We start from the raw sequence: 11403 nt of genomic DNA on the forward strand, positions 1-11403 counted from the left end.
ATACGTGCCCAGGGAGCATCTCCGTAAATGGTAACGGGATAAGAAAGTAATCCCAGCTCCCTGAGACCTGCAGAGGCAGACGGTCGCTTGCCCCGCCTCCACCTGGCCAGTCCGGTGACACCCCCTCCGCAGAGCGACGCCTTTGCCGTCAGCAGATGGCAGGGCGACAGATCTCCGGATCAGCGGCGATCGCAATTACAATTATGAAGTCTAAAGCAGGGGACAAAGAGCCACGAGACAAGAATTAAAGGCAGAAAAGGACTTTTTTTTTCCTTAAGTAAGCCGCACGCCCAGCACGGAGCCCGACGCAGGGGCCTGAACTCAGGACCCTGAGATCAAGACCTGAGCTGAGATCAAGAGTCGGACGCTTAACCGACTGAGCCACCCAGGCGCTCCAAGAAAAGGCGCTTCTGACATGTAAATTGTGGGGCCCCTGGGTGGCCGACGGGAAATGAGGGGCTTGGGCTCTGAACACAGTTGAAACGGTACGTAGTCTAAATTCCGCGTGAAAGTCCCTCAAGACGCTTCACCAGGCTCTCAGTCTCAAGTCCATAGGTCTGGCATCGCCCAAGTGGGAAAAGCTCACTGTGTCTTTGGTCTGAACCGCTGATATAGCCGCCATGCAGCGGGGTGGGGGTGGAGGGCCTGGCAGGAGCCCCTGGGTGCCCCTCGCCACCCTGATTCCGTGCACACCTCCCAGCCCTGCGCCCTCAGCCAAGCTATCCACACCCCGCCCCCCGGGAGGTGACTAGAAGAAGCGAATGCCAACGCAGCTTTGGTGAGCCGAGGTGCCCTATACAAACATTCATTATTGTCATCTCAGAGCCCTCGTTTGAGAAAAACAATGACTTAATGAATTAATCGAGCGCTTACAAGTGCTACCGAGGCGCCAACCGTCCAACTCCTCTCTCTGTGTTTTCTCATTCTGCGACTGCATAATGAGCGCCGATGGGGAAAGGTCCCAGAGTCGAGGTCACCAGCTGGCTTGGGCCAAATCTGGTTCCAGCGTCTATTTTGTTTGGTTCACAAGAGGGCGTCACATTTCTGTTAATTAGCTGCCACTGCTTAAAAATCAGGAGAGTTTGCTTACACCAGGTCCTGGCTTCTCTAGAAAAACAAGACACGTGTGCACCTCTTTGTGGCTGCGGATGAGCCGGGAGCACTAATCCCCTTGGGGGAGGACACCGATCCCGCCTCTAGCGGCCAAGGGTCAGAGACTCGCCTGGTCCCTAAAGGCAAACGGCTTTGTCTCCCGCTCTCTGCATTTGAAAATATGTGATTAATCCAGAACATATCCGTAACCTTGGGGTGCTTTGTGCAAGCAGTCACCGCCACGGGGCACCGGGTCGGGTTCTGGGGTGCAGGGAAGTGGATCTGCCCACGTGGCACCTCCGTGGGGCTCGGCAACGTGAGGCCTTGTTTCCCGGTCCCCGGGGACACCCGACCTCAGTCCCCGGCCCCGGTGCGCCCCGTTGTCAGAGGCTGCCTCCTGCGCAGGGAGGGCTGGGCACCCCCTGATTCTGCGAGCTGAGAGTCTTCTAGAACATGAGCTACTTAGGATCCGGTCGGTGTTATTTCAGTGACATCGGGCCTCGTGCAGGAGCCCAGACGGCCTTCCGATCTCGATGAGTCGGCGGGAGGCTTCGCACAGGTCGCTGCGTCCCGGGGAGGCCGGCACGGCTGTGAGGGGGCACGAGGGGTCCCCGGGGCGAGGGGGTGACCGGATGGCGCTGCCGGCTACACGGATCTACACGTGCCGCGGAACCACACACGCGTGCACACGAAGGAGTGTGTGTAAGGGTGCAACTCTGCGTAAACTGAGCTGCCCCTACGTCAGCGTGCTGGGTGTGATGTTGCACAGTAAATACGGAAGATGTCGCTGTCTGGGGAGAGTGGGCAAAGGGGACTTTTTTTTGCAACGTTCTGTGAACCTATAACTATTTTCACAACCAAAAAATTGAGAAACAGAGCCAGAATCCTTATGGTGGTCTCTGTGCCCAAGCTCCCAGTTTGGGCTAATTCCGTGCAACCTCACAGACGTGGGGCCCGGCCTGCACGCGTGCACACACACACGCACACCCCAAACCATGGCCCAAGGCCTTTGTGTGTGCAGAGCTCGTTGGCGGTTGGGAGGAGATACCCACCGCCTGTCGCTTACCAACATAGCCCTGTAAGCGATGTTCGAGCCATCTCCCAGGATCCCTGGGCCCTCCCTGTGCCCCCTTCCCCTCTGCTCTTCCCCCCCCCCCCACGCCCCATCCCTTCAAACAACAAACCAACAACAAACGCAAAACCAAAACAGGTGAATTCTTCCCTTCTGACCAGAGCGGCTCCGTTACCGCGTAGACGGGTCCCCTTTCCACCCGCAGTACGCGGACGGCTCCGCCTCAGGAGTGCGGGCCCCGGTGGCTCTAAACGGAGTCCTCTCCCCTCGGGTCAGCGGCAGCCTCTGTGACCCCAGTTTATCGGCCAGCGCCGCCACACTCATCCAGAGCTTTCATCTGCTTTTCTTCTCTTTTCTATATATATGTTTTAATGTTAATTTATTTTTTGAGAGACAGAGACAGAGCATGAGAGGGGGAAGGGCAGAGAGAGAAGGAGACACAGAATCCGAAGCAGGCTCCAGGCTCCGAGCCATCAGCACAGAGCCCAACACGGGGCTCAAACCCCCAAATGTGAGATCATGACCTGAGCCGAAGTCGGCCGCTTAACCGACTGAGCCACCAGGTGCCCCTCCAGCTGCTTTCCGAAGTGTTCACTCCTCCCTCCCTCCCTTCCCCCTTCCTCCCTCCCTCTCTTCCTCCCTCCCTCCCTCCCTTCCCCCTTCCTCCCTCCCTTCCCCCCTCCCTCCCTTCCCCCTTCCTCCCTCCCTCTCTTCCTCCCTCCCTCCCTCCCTTCCCCCTTCCTCCCTCCCTTCCCCCCTCCCTCCCTTCCCCCTTCCTCCCTCCCTCTCTTCCTCCCTCCCCCCTCCCTCTCTTCCTCCCTCCCTCCCTCCCTCCCCCCTCCCTCTCTTCCTCCCTCCCTCCCTCCCTTCCCCCTTCCTCCCTCCCTCTCTTCCTCCCTCCCTCCCTCCCTTCCCCCTTCCTCCCTCCCTTCCCCCCTCCCTCCCTTCCCCCCTTCCTCCCTCCCTCTCTTCCTCCCTCCCTCTCTTCCTTCCCTCCTCCCACAAATATTTGGCTGGGAGCACAGCCCTGAGGACCCCCAAGTGAAAAGCAGACTGTTCACAATAGAAGAGCAGCTTCTCAGCAAGCGGTCCACAGCCATGGATGGGGCACCTGGGGGCTCAGTCGGTTAAGCATCCAGCTTCCACTCAGGTCACGATCTCATGGTTCGTGAGTTCGAGCCTCACGTCAGGCTCTGTGCATCAGGCTCTGTGCTGACAGCTCAGAGACTGGAGCCTGCTTCAGAATCTGTGTCTCCCTCTCTCTCTGACCTTCCCCTACTCTGTCTCTATCTCTCAAAAATAAACATTAAAAAAAAAAAAGAGAGCGGTGTCTCGGCAGGCAGCCCACAACCACGGAGGGCAAAGCCGCCTCTCCCGAGTCCTCTGTCACCCTAGACGTAGACCCTTGCCCCGAGCGAAAACCGTCCCTTCGCCTTTCCAGAGTAACGATCCTGACTTTTAATTCTGTAGAAATGAATGTTGGGACGTGGGTCAGTCAAAAGCCAAAGCTAGCCTGGGCAGACCAGGTAAACTCTGAACATACTCTCAGCTCAGTCGGGGGGAGTCCACATCATACTGTTTTATTGTGACACGCGGCCTTTACCCCTTCTACAAATGGAGATCTTGAAGGAACGTCAGACGCCTCTGACGTCAAACAATATCGACAGCGAAACGGAACGGTAAACCGAGCCCACCGCTCGTTTGTTTTGGACACTCAGCTCGCAGGACCAGGTAAAACTATTGTGTAAAATGATTGCTCAACTCTCCGTTCGTGTTCATTCATTCGGCAGACAGCGGGCGAGTGCCTCACAGGTGGCGGGCGTCGATCCAGTCCCGGGGAGGGAGCAAACAGCAGAAGGTGACACGGAAAGGCCCCTGGCCCTGGGCGGAGCTGGCATTTTGGCAACATTTGTCGTTAGCAGACCATGAGCATTCAGTTTGGGGGGAAGGTGCCAGCAACATTCAAAAGCTGAAGAAAACGGGGCTGCCGAAGGACTATGGGGGTTTGGTGTTAAACAGAGAGATCAGGGGCGCCTGGGGGGCTCAGTCAGTTGATCACCCGATGTCGGCTCAGGTCATGACCTCCTGGTCCACGAGTTCGAGCCCCGCGTCGGGCTCTGTGCCGACAGCTCGGAGCCTGGAGCCTGCTTCGGATTCTGTGTCTCCCTCTCTCTCTGCCTGTCCCCTGTTCGCGGTCTGTCTCCCTCTCTCAAAAGTAAATAAATATTTAAAAAAAAATTTTAAAACAACAACACAACAAAAAAGCCACAGGGAGGTCAAGAAGGCCGCGGGGAGGGGAAGGTTGAACACCGTCCCGCAGGGGGTAGAGGAATAGCCACCCTGTTGAGGGAGCCGGGGACCAGAGGGATGGGGTCTCCGGGTGCAAGGGTACTAGTTTCGTGCTGCGGATGTAACACAGAGCCGCCCGCCGAGTGGCCTGAAGGGACACGCGTTTGTTCTCTCGCATTCTGGAGGCCGGGAGTCTAAAGTGAGTCAGCAGAACCACACGCCTTCTGGAGGCTCTACAGCAGAATCCGTTCCCTGGTCTTTTCCAGCCTCCCGAGGTGTCCACACGCTTTAGCTCCTGGCCCCTTCCTCCTCCTTCGAAGCCAGCAGTACCCCCCCCCCCCATCTCTCTCTGCTTCCATGACCACGTGTCCTTTTCTCTGGCTCTGTCCCTCCTGCCTCGTTCTTACAAGGCTCCTTGTGATGATACCGCGCCCCCCCCCCCCAGCTAGAGATGAGGAAATCTCCCCGCATCAACATCCCTAACTTCGTCACGTCTGCAAAGTCCCTTTTGCCGTGTAAGCTCACATAGTCACACACGCAAGGGAGGAGCCGCGTAGGAGAGAGGAGCGAGTGGCCCACGGTATTAAATGGCCCCGGAAGGTCGAGTAAGGTGAGTCCTGGGAACTGAGCATAAAGCCGTGACTTCGGGCTCACCTCTGACCTTGGCAGGAGCAACTTCCGTGGAAAGGAGGACATCCCCGAAGCGTCCTCGGCGCCAACGGGTGTCGAGCGTCACCGCCTTCCAGTTCTCGGCGTATCAGCCTCTGGTTAGCACACAGCCGGGCACGACTGAACTCTGCCACCAAATCTAGACCTTTCTCTAGTGCTAAACCTCTTTGAGAAATACACAAACGTAAAAAGAAGCTCTCCATCTGCCCTATGCCAGGAGATTTAGGGATGGCGTTCTTTGGGTTTTGTCGGTTTGTTTTTATTTTTTTATTTTTTTATTTTTTATTTTATTTTTTTTTTCAACGTTTATTTATTTTTGGGACAGAGAGAGACAGAGCATGAACGGGGGAGGGGCAGAGAGAGAGGGAGACACAGAATCGGAAACAGGCTCCAGGCTCTGAGCCATCAGCCCAGAGCCCGACGCGGGGCTCGAACTCACGGACCGCGAGATCGTGACCTGGCTGAAGTCGGACGCCTAACCGACTGCGCCACCCAGGCGCCCCTAAAGTTTATTTATTCATTTTGAGAGAGAGAAAAAGCACGAACGGGGGAGGGGCAGAGAGAGAGGGGAGAGCGAGAATCCCAAGCGGCGTCCGCACAGGCGGTGTGGAGCCAGACGCAGGGCTTGAACTCACGGACTGTGAGACCGTGACCTGAGCTGAAGTAGGACACTTAACCGACTGAGCCACCCAGGCGCCCCAGATCACCTCTTCTTTTGCACCAGCCACAGGTACTACTTAAAGAAATTATGCAGAGAAAAAAAGTCCTTAATATGGGCTCCTTCAGCCCCCCAGCCCCCAAATTAACCACCGTTAATGGGCTGCAGTACGCATATCCAGATTTCTCCCCCAAGATGTTTGTTTTCAGACTCCCTTTCACCAGACTAAATGTAATAAAGCTTTTACTTATGATCTATTTATTTCCCAAGTGCTGCTTCTCGTACAAGCAGGACAAGGCAGAAATTTTAAGGATAAAGTTCTAGAGAGTTCCGGAACACCTGGAACACGTTTGCACGATAGTCACGTTCCCCTGCTTGGACCCTGCCTCTTCCCTTCTCAGAAACATTCTACACAATTTTAAGAATTCTTTTCTGTGCCTCCTGTGTCCCCAAACCCCTCACCCCTGTGGCCAAGTCCATGAGTGATTCCGAACTGCTCATTAAATAAAAGTACATACGCTCTGTGTTCACACCAAAGTTCAAAGTGTAACGATCCATATAAAAAACAGCGTTTGCCCAACAGGTTAGCTGGCGTGTTCGAAAACGGATACTCCTTTGCCACCCATTGGCTGAAATCAGTGATAGCAAAAACTTAGGCAGAGGAGCTAGGCTGTTTATGTACTTTTTGGGTACAAGTTATCTTTATGACTTAGGGGAAGCCCAACGCATCATTAAGAGTGGATTAAATCACAGTTCACATACCAGTTGTTATCAGGCTTCAGAGTAACATAAATAAATTGAACAGCCAGCCGCGCGGAAAGAAGAAAAAGTTGGGGCCTCCTCTCCGATCCTAGTATCGGACAAAGTAGTAATTAACTCTCCTCTTCTTCCTGAGAATTGAGCTGATCATAGTAGCACGTTTCTTAGCCTTTCTGTTCTCTTCACTGGAAAAAAGGGGGTTGTGACATCGCCCCCTCCTAGGTTACCCGGATGATTCGAGAGCTAACTCAGGCCAAGTGCTTAGCTCACTCGGCTCACGGCCCCTTCCCGGTGTAGACCTGCTGACAATTCCAGCCCTTCTCACACCATTTCATCATTGAGCTCTTTTTCCCCTTGGGAACTTCAGATACCGAAGCGCTTACCACGTGCCTTGGGAAGATTCTGCGCTCAGGTTAGGGGCCTAGGGAGCTGTTGAGCGGCAAGGCTGGTGACACTACACTTGGGAGGCACAGAGCAGACAGAAGAATTTCGAAAGACGGCGGTAGCACCTGCTGGCCTCCCTCGTTCCCTGCTGCCCTACAGGACCCTGACTTATTTCTAACTTCCAAGGTAGTTTTATATTGGCCGTTTCCCTATCTCTGTTTAAATCTATGACATTTCTGAGTAGCATTATGGATCATATCCGTCCCACACGTGGGACATGCCTGCTTGGTCGCAAGCATGCCCTGGAGGTAATGCTGGTAAGCCAAGAGAGCCGTCTGAACAGAAGGTACTCGAACATCTGCTTCCCGCAGCCAAGCCCTAGCGTGGCCTTCCCCACTCGCTGTATTTTGTGTGCTATGCACCATATACTCGGCCAGGACCCTTCTCCGCTTGGAGCCACGCTGGCTGACTGAGGGCTGATGACACGGACCCCCCCCCCCCGGGAACAATACCGCCCCAAACGCTAAAACGGCAATGTTACAGAGGGCCGCGAGAACCTTCAAGGAACCCGCCGGGCGGGCAGGGGACCCAGGACAAAAGGCATCACTGTCAGGGGGAGGCAAGTGACCGACAATTGTACGACAGGCACCGAGTGAAACCGGGCTGGCCCATCACCACCCTGGGCACCGTGAGGAGACAAAGGAGCACTTGCCTCCGGGAGAGGATGCCATAGCCGCGGGCACACCGGGGGCCACCTACGACGCGCAGAGCAAAGCTCCGGGTTCGAGGCCCAGCAGACACACAGCCCAGCTAACGTCTGTCGAGGCCACTTGAGGGGTAAGTAGGAGGCGGGTCGTAATGGAGCGGGGACCGGGAATCGCTGGAAAAAGGTTTGGGAAGAGGGACATGGGAGGGCAGATCAAGGAAGGAACGGAGGCGAATCTGAGGAGTGTGGGTTGGACGAGAAGGTCGTGGGCCCGGGAGTTAATTGTTTATTTCATTCTAGACTAAATGCAGGCAACCTGCCTCGTGCTCTATCTCGATGCCCTAAGCAGCAGGGATCGTGAGTCCACCTGGCAGAAAGCGCCGCACACGCTCAGGGACAAATGGGATCCCACCTCTTACATTTCTAGTCTACTGGGCTCCCCAGGCCTTTTGGCAGAAAGCCAGCATCTCCCTCCTGGGGTGTCTCCCTCCAAATGCTATCCGCCAACACAGGGAGGTCTGTGGAGTCCGAAGGGAAGAGTCAGTTCAGATTCCACAGGGAACGGGGATCGGAGGCGGCGCGTACTTACAGCCAGTTGCGGCCCGAAGATGCCGACACTGCTGAAATGTGACCTTGACCTTCCAGATTCTTCCAGAGACTGCCAGACGTGCCCACTGCCTGGGGATCGAGTCCGGCTACACGGCGGCTCCAAACACCGTTGCCCAGATCTTTTAACCCCATCCACAGGCACAGTCAGGCTGGCAGCCTGGCCCGGGAACGCTGTTTCAACGTCGGCCACCTCACGGCCCCGACGGTGGTTTTCCTTCATCGTGATCCACTCGCAAAGGCTCCTCTCCTTTCCCTGGTCAGTGGGGCTGCCTGGACCCTCCTGAAGGAAGGCGACCTTCTGAGGTGTCCCCTCAGAGGCCCCTCAAACAGGGCCCCTCAGAGGCTCCAAAGGGGTTTTCCTCTGCAAGCCCCCTAATGGGTTCCAAGATGGCTTCCCCTGGTGGCTCCCAAGAACGTCTGCCAAGAGGAAAGAAAACAAATACAATCTTTGGGGCAACTTCCCACTTCAGGAGCAAAGTTTAGAACACCGTAGGTTTGTCTCTTCTGCTTTACCTCCTGCCTCCCTTCCATCCATGTCACCCTCCCCGCCCCACCCAGGCAGCTCTCTTCCTGCCGTATCTCCTTGCCACCCCCCTACCCTCCACTCATCTCTCCCCGTCTCTCCTTAAGCCCCTACATTTCTCCTCCAAGTCTACCTTGGTTTCCCCTCTCCATGGCCATCCTCCCACTTGGCCTTATATCTCCTTTAAAATTTTCATTTTTAATTGGTAGTTGAAATTTCTTTTCTTTTTTAATATTTTTTTTAGTGTTTATTCACTTTTGAGAGAGAGCGACAGAACACGAGCGGGGGAGGGGCAGAGAGAGGAGACACAGAACCCGAAGCAGGCTCTAGGCCGCTCTAGGCTCTAGCTGTCAGCCCAGAGCCCGACGCGGGGCTCGAACCATGAGATCGTGACCTGAGCCGAAGTCGGACGCCCAACCGACAGAGCCCCCCAGGGGCCCCAGTAGTTGAAATTTCTAATCACAGATTTGTGGCCTAAACACTGGCAAAACTTTCTAGCTGCGAGAGTGTTGGAGCAATAACGCAAAATTACCAGAGAAGGCACTAAGTAGGTGGGGATTGTTCAAGCAGAAAAACTCATTTAAATGATCTAAAAGCGGTTGTTAGAACACGCTATTTTCCCATGACCTTCAAAGAACTATCTCCCCCATGGAGTACTTACTGTAACAGAAACCCCAGACATAGTATTTAAAACCGGCGATCCGAGAATCTAAGTCACAAAGGCATTACTGCGGAGTGCGAGCCCTGCATCAGGCTCTGTGCTGACAGCATGGAGCCTGCTTGGGATTCTCTCTCTCCCTCTCTGCCCCTCCCCCATTGCACTCTCTCTCAATCTCTAATTAAACAATAAACTTTAAAAAAAAAAAAAAGAAACTATTTCTCCTCTGAGGCTTTGGAAACCCATCAGAGCCTTCTCAAGACTGTCTCCTGAGTTGTCTGTACAGAACCCCTTCCCCCCATCATCCAAATAAGTTTATCCGCAATCAGCAAAGAAGAAAATTCCATTAAAATTGTATTCAAATCTTGAAAAAAGCGAAAACAAAATAGGATGATTCCCTGGAATGTTGTAAAACCATACCTTAAAAAAAAAAACAAAATCAACGTACGGCAGACTATCTTAATCACCCTTTGCTCCAAACTTGCATCGATTTTGGACCTAGCTGAAGACACCAACCAACTCCTTCTGGAGACCATCAAAATTATTAATTTCCATTAAAAAGAATTTATTGAGGTGAAATTCGCACGACAGGCAAGCCGCCCTTTTAAGCGAAAAGCCCGGCGGCGCACGGTGCGCTCCTGCCGGGTCCCTTTCTCCTTCGCTTTCCCCCCCGCTTCTCCCGCCCGCCCTGAGATGTTGGGGAAAGAACTTCGTAAGGTCTGGAAGGTCTGGAGATCGGGAGAAGACGCCAGCTGACCTGCAGCTCCCACTCCCGCCCGAGCCCAGCCCTCCCTCCCCTCCACGCTCCCACCAACCCCACCCGCTCCACCGGCTCCACTCTGCTTCCTTCGTGCCCCCTGTATCTCCTCCCCGGCGCCCCTTCCTACCTCTCCCCTTCTGTTCCATGGACTTCCACGCCCCACCCTTGTCTGGGCTCCCTGCCATTCTCAGTCCCGCTCACCAGAACCTCCGGAGCCGCCCCCCCCCCCCCGCCACGGGCTCCCCCACTGCCCATCCACCGCCCCTGCCCATCTACCCACTCGTGCTTCCGAACTCCTCGGAGTTCTCCCTCCCTGGCACGCCCCCACCTTATCCACGTTCCTACCCCAAGTCTCTGCACCCCCCAGGTGGTCCCTCTACTCCCCCTTCCCATCCACCTGCCCCCGGGATCTCTCGGCGCCCCCTGCAGGTCCTGCTGCACGTTCCCTCCTCGTGCATTCCCCCCCCCCACCCAGGTGCCCCCACCACTCCCCTTTCCCATCCACCTGCCCCCGGGGTCTCTCGGCGCCCTTTGCAGGTCCCATTTCCCTCCCTCGTGCATTCCCCCTCCCCCATCTTAGTCCCTCCCCCACCCAGGTGCCCCCACTACTCTGTCCCTAGGGTCTCTCAGCGCCCCCTGCAGGTGCCCGTATACTTTCCCCCCTATCCGTCCACCGTGTGCCCCTTGCAGGTGGCCCCCATTTCCGCTCCATATCTATCCGGGTCTCGGCTCCCCCTGAGGGTGCCCCTCCCCCTCCAACGCCCCCATCGTCCCTTGCATAGACACTCTCCCCTGGCTCCGCCCCTTGCACGCTGAGCCCCTCTTTCCCGCCCAGCCCAGCGCCTGCGCGCTGCCGCATTGACCCTCGCATCCAAGCGGCCTGCGAGCTGCAGGCGGTAGCTGACGGCACACGGCTCGCGGCTGGCTCGAGGCGGAGGCCACCCCGCTTCGAGAGACGGGTGGGCTTGGCGCCCAGGCCACGCCTCCCGGGTGAGGGGCCGCCCCGGGGGCTGGACGCCAGGCCCCTCCGGGACACAGGCTGGTGCCACGTGGGCATGGGCGGGCGGGGCTGGGGGCTAGGCGTGGAGGGCCGGGGTCGGGTGGGACCGGGAGTGGGGGCGCCCCAAACGCCGAGGGTGTGCGTGCCCGGGGCTGAAGCTCCGCCGAGATTGCATGGGCTCCAGGCCCAAAGTGCACGCGGCACAGACGGCGCTCGATCTGGAC

Source organism: Lynx rufus, unplaced genomic scaffold, assembly GCF_022079265.1.
Source record: "Lynx rufus isolate CCGP_SWC_20201006 ecotype Redwood Valley unplaced genomic scaffold, mLynRuf1.p SCAF_8, whole genome shotgun sequence".
In the NCBI taxonomy this organism is placed as follows: Eukaryota; Metazoa; Chordata; class Mammalia; order Carnivora; family Felidae; genus Lynx; species Lynx rufus.